This window comes from Phocoena phocoena, chromosome 7 (assembly GCF_963924675.1).
Source record: "Phocoena phocoena chromosome 7, mPhoPho1.1, whole genome shotgun sequence".
NCBI lineage: Eukaryota > Metazoa > Chordata > Mammalia > Artiodactyla > Phocoenidae > Phocoena > Phocoena phocoena.
This window is the reverse complement of record NC_089225.1, coordinates 107,039,317-107,045,435: the sequence shown is the minus strand read 5'-3', so window position 1 is coordinate 107,045,435 and position 6,119 is coordinate 107,039,317.

Here is a 6,119-nt window from a genome sequence, read left to right as displayed (position 1 = left end):
AACCCTCCCAAACATGTTTACCTATCAGTTCCTAAAACTCGTCTCTTGGGCATGTTTGTAAGTTTTTCTGTCCTTCCGGTCTGACAGTTGGTAACTGTCCTGAGGCAGGTCCCTCCCCTTGGGCTCTGAGGTTATCAGGCGCGGTGACCAGAGTCCCCCGAGGATCTCAGAACCGCACTTCAGGGCCCAGCGAAACGCTCCTTTGCTTCCATCGTCAGACGCTGGGCCTCAGAGGAGCCTCCCCAGAATACCTCCCCATCCCTACCTGGTGGTCTCGCCACTGTCCAGGGCACAGGGCACCTCCCTAGGCTGGCTCGGGCCCCCCGCTGGGGGCAGGTGAGGCTCTCCCTGACGTCCTGCTGGCAACCACTCTCCCGACTTGGCATCGATGGCGGCTGGGGAAGAGGAGAGAGCTCAGTTGACTTCTGCTCTGGAAGCTCTTTGAGGATGCTCTCTGCTGGGCGGCGCCCTGAAGTCGAGAAAAGCACACCCCCCGGGCCAGTCCCTCATGGCTCCCCGGCGCCTGTGGATGGGGACTTGTTTACTCGTGAGGCTTGGGGCCTTTCCAGATGGCCACTTGATGTACTTATAACCTGAGGGTGCAACAGGCATGCTCTGGCTGGAGCACACGAAGCGCAGAGAAGGACAGACCAGCGGCCCTGTCGCCTCCCACACTCCCACTGCCTCTCAGGGAAAAGCCAACAAAAGCCAGAATTGTCTCCTGGGCCCCTGCTTGGCGCTGATGCACAGCGGCCCAGAGGCACCCTGAAAAACTCTTCGTGTTTATTTGAAATTCAAGTTCACCTGGGTGTCCTGTATTTTTATTTGCCAAATCTGGCAACCCCAGAGGTGGGGCTCTCTTCGCCCTGTGCTGCCCCAGGATCCTTCAGGCCTGAATCCCTGTCTTCCCCCAGGGGCAGGAACCTCCATAATACCACCTAGCAAGGACAAGGCCACCTAGGTCACCCCAAGATCACGGGGAGTGATGGGAGAAGTCCCAGATGACGCTGCCGCAGATGCCTCCCAAGGGTCTGGGGACGGGCCTGTTCTGTATTTCAAATGACGTGGACCCCTCTTTCTCCAGCCCTGCTTCTCCTCTTCTTGTTCTACAGCCAAAGGGGTCCGTGTCACCATCAGAGCAACACTGTGACAGTCTGGATTCACTGCTTCCTTAATCCAAGCTCTTTTCAGCTCTTTCATTTAAAAAAAAAAAAAAAAAAGTCTCTCTAGCACCTTTGCAATGTGGCCTCTGCTTTATCTTAAATATAAAGAGTCTTCCCTACATAAACAGACATGTCTCCAAAGAAGACGTACAGATGGCCAACAGGCACATGAAAAGATGCTAAACATCGCTAATTATTAGACAAATGCAAATTAAAACTACAATGATATACCACTTCACACCAGTCAGAATGGCCGTCATTAAAAAGTCTCTAACAAATGCTGGAGAGGGTGTGGAGAAAAGGCAACCCTCCTACACTGTTGGTGGGAATGTAAGTTGGTGCAGCCACTATGGAAAACGAATGGAGTTTCCTCAAAAAAACTACAAATAGAGTTGCCATATGATCTAGCAATTCCACTCCTGGGCATACATCCAGACAAAACTATAATTCAAAAAGATACACGCGCCCCTATGTTCATAGCAGCATTATTTACAATAGCCAAGACACTAAATGTCCACTGACAGATGAATGGATGAAGAAGACGTGGTACATATATACCATGGAATACAACTCAGCCTTAAAAAAGAATGAGATAATGCCATTTGTAGCAACATGGATGGACCTAGAGATTATCATACTAGGTGAAGTAAGTCAGAAAGAGAAAGACAAATACCATATATGGTATTTGTACCATATATGGTACAAAAACACATACTCACTTATACGTGGAATCTAAAATATGACACAAATGAACTCATCTATGAAACAGAAACAGACTCCCAGACATAGAGGACAGATTTGTGGTTGCCAAGGGGGCGGGGGGTGGGGATGGGATGGAGTGGGAGTTTGGGATCAGCAGGTGCAAACTAGTATATATAGAATGGGTAAACAAACTAGTATATAGAGAATGGGTAAACAAACTAGTATATAGAGAATGGGTAAACAAATTAGTATATAGAGAATGGGTAAACAAACTAGTATACAGAGAATGGGTAAACAAACTAGTATATAGAGAATGGGTAAACAAACTAGTATATAGAGAATGGGTAAACAAACAAACTAGTATATAGAGAATGGGTAAACAAACTAACTAGTATATATAGAATGGGTAAACAAACTAGTATATAGAGAATGGGTAAACAAGGTCCTACTGTAGAGCACAGGGAATGATATTCAATATCCTGTGATAAACCATAATGGAAAAGAATATAAAAAAGAATGTATATATATACGTGTAACTAAATCACTTTGCTGTAGAGCAGAAATTAATGCAACATTGTAAATCAACTATACTTCAATTAAAAAAAAATCTTCCCTGCAGGTTTCCTCAAATCCATAGCAAGGGGGCACAGCTTTGACTTCCAGATAACTCTCTTTTGACCCAAACAAGGACTCTGTTTCTGGTATGGAACCCAATGGGTGGCTTTATTTACGGTCCACATTGGACAGTCTCCACCCAGAACTGGGACTGGAACTGGAACTAGGATTTCAGCCTTCTCTGATCTGCTCTTCAATGGACAGCTGGCCTGCTTGTCTGTGCTCTCTGCTCAGTGGACTTACAGTAAGTCCCCTACATACAAACCTTCAAGTTGTGAGCTTTCAAAGATGTGAACGTGGATTTGCACGTCCAGTCACGTGAGTTAGTTCACGCCTCTGGCGTACATTGCCATGTGTGTGCATCCTCTACAAATGGTTGCAGCAGCCATTCGGAATGCAATCTGGTGCTACCGGGTCATCTATGATGAGAAAAAAGAGCTACTACCCAGACGTCACTGGATCGTTTTTTCAAGAGGGTAGACAGAACTGAATCCAGCAAGGAACCAGAACCTGTGCCATCCACATCAGGCGTGAGTGACATTGCAGCTTGCCCTCCGTCTCCTGTTGCTGACGACCCTTCAGCTCTACCATCTCCCACCTCCTCTCCCTCCTCCAGTCAGTAACTCTTCTTGCCTGTTCACGCGATGCCAGCCCCTGTGTGCCAGCGGTTGTGCTGTACGGCTGCACTTTTCAAGATACCGTACTGTAAGATCAAAGATGTTTTCTTTATTTTGTGTGTTTGTTTTTTATGTATTATTTGTGCAAAAAGTATTATAAACCTATTACAGTACAATGTAGCTGATTATATTAGTTATAATTAGTTATATTAGTTAGTTGGGCACCTAGGCTAGCTTCGTTGGATTTACGAACAAATTGGACTTACGAACGTGATCTCAGAACGGAACGCGTTCCTATGGAGGAGACTTAACTGTTTAATAAAGTCCAGGGGACCAGATTTGGGTGTATGAAATCATAGTTGAGTGGAACCACACACGAGCACTGAGCTACACACAGAAAATCCCATGAGGGTTAATGGTGTTACAAGATGGTGCCCAGGGGTAGGCAGCCCTCCAGGATCAGGACCTTTCCCCGGCCGCTGGTGGTGGGAGACAGCTGGCACAGCCCTCTGGCAGGAGGGAGGAGGCGCCAAGCTGGGGTCTCCGGAGACCCTCCGAGGTCTTCTCGGTTCAGTCACCAAGCAGTAGCCACCCCTCCGTCCCCCCTCCGTCCCTGCCTATTCCCTCTGCAGTGTTTCAGAGCACCCGCTGCGGCACACCCCCCGCAAGAAAACCAGCTCCACTGAAAGAGCTGGGATCTGGGAGGAGAAGGGCAGTGCGTGCGTGCACCTGAGGCTGCCTGGGACAACCACTGCTTTCCTACCTGTTAATCCATTTCAGACAGGGCTGGCATTGTCGCTCCACGGTCCACTGACAAGGCATGTGATTTTGATACCCCCGTTTTGGTTGATGGGGAAATGAGAATAACTTGCCTCGGGCCAGTATCTTGCAACACTCTAAGTCACATTCTTGGCTTCTTTTTCTTGGGAACTATTTCCTTTCGGCTCCGTGGGGCTGAGTCCTTTGCTTAAAAATAATGTACTTTCTGGGCCTGCATTCAACTGATCAAGCCGTTTGAGGATCCCGCAGGTTCCTCATCACGAGTCCTGCCTTCAGTGTTGACTGAATGCACAGGTGTGATGGGGTGTCCTGAACAAACCCGACGTGTGGGCCGCGGTGCTGGGTTCCCATGGGTTAATTCCCAGCATGAGGGTAGCCAGACTCAGTAGCAAGTCATGTGTGAGGGGAGCTGTGGGAAGTGGCCAGGCGAGGCCAGCATGGGATGCGGGGGGACAAGGTGAGCAGGAGAAGAGACGGGCAAGAAAGGGCTGGGGGGGTAGGACCGGAAGGACAGTAGGGTCAAGAGGAAGTCAGATCAGCTCTTGTCGGGGAAGGAGTGAAACCGGAGCCGGTGAGGGTCAGGACGGCCCTCTGCCCACCGCTGTCCCCTCCTTCCCTCAACCGTGGCACTCAGTCCCAGATGCAGCCTCAGAACCAGTCTCAAGGCAGCATTCCAAGCACACTGGCTGAAGCCTGTTTGCACGCAACCTCACGTGGAGGCTGAGAAGAGGAAGAGATGGCGGTGGCGAGACAGGGTGGGGAGCTGGCACTGGTCCACGGATGAGGCGAGGGCCAGGGTGGCTGCAGCTGGGCAAAAGGAAGGAAGCACAGAATCTACACCGGAGACGGAATCCACGCTCATTAAATGACCCCGGGATGCCGATGACCCGGACGCTTGGCTTCTCCAAGGGGAGAACTTTTGTCAAGGAAAAGGATTGTAAAGGAGAACTACGGGTGCTGGCCTGAGGTGGAGACACGGCCTGGGGGTGTGGGGAGAGACTAATATGCCTGGTGTCTGCAGGGGGAGTGAGGGCAGACTGGGGGTCAGTGTAGTGGAGTCCACCGAGGCAGGAGGGCAGTAGATGGGCTCCCAGCCAGACCTGAGCGAACAGGAGCAGGTGGAAGATGGGACCCGAAAAATACGGCCTCAGTGTTCACAGCAGGCTCACAGGTGCACCCGACAGCGTGACTGGGCCTGTCCGGAGGGGCTGGTGAGCAGCTGCTGCCTCTGCAGGGACAGGCACTGTTAACGGCTGACGATCCCAGGGATGGGTGCCCATTGTTTTCCTGCAAGGAACCAGACCCTGCCAGGGCCAAAGGCAGTTGTGCTTGAAACTAACAAGAATGTCTACATCACCCGCTGACCCTCTGCCACCTCTGTCCCTGACAGCCTCAAGTGCGTTCACCCTACAGGTAATAATACCATGAGAAATCGTTCCAAAAGATAGGACCACACTCATAATCCGTGCAAGACAGAGGGTCACCCTGGTGGTCATTTGGGTCAAACAAGGATGTTACTGCTAAGTAAGTTTAGCCTAAATGCAACTGTTTGGAAGTCCAGGCCTGTAGAACTTGAACTCATTTTAAACTCAGTGGCATTACGTCAAACTGGCAAAAACTGTTAGACAACCTAAAACCTCCACCCTGGCAGCAGAGACCTCTGGGTAAATTATGGAGCTAGTCGACTTTTAGAGAAGGCATATTAATGTCTGCAGCTCTAACAAAACCCATGTAAAATAACAGATGATCAAAGCTGGCAAAACCTCTAACACTGCTTATAGCCAAGAGATCCTCTCCTGGGGTAACCAAATAACCCGGCTTTCTTCGGGCGCCGTGACAGGTCTATTGCTCTGAACTGGGGATGAGAAGCGTTTGAATCCAACTGTGAGCAGATTATAAAAGCCCGCAGATGTTTCATACTGGAATCCGACCTGCCCCTCTGTTGTTTTTCTATTTGAATGGATATTACAGTCTTATCTGATCTGTTCATATCTTTTTAATTTCCTCTTGAAAATTAAAAAAAAAAAACTTTGTGCATTTCTAATTCCAAGCACATATATTTTTTCTGGCATCTAAAAACTACATTTATCCCCCATCAGTCTCTGATGAACTCAACTGGATACTTCAAAATGTGTTTGGATCCCACAGTAGTTTTTGCTCCTAGCCAACATTTCCGACTCAATTCAGCCTTCTAACACGTGGCTGACCACCTCAGCACCAGAGTTTGGGGCACCAAAGTTTT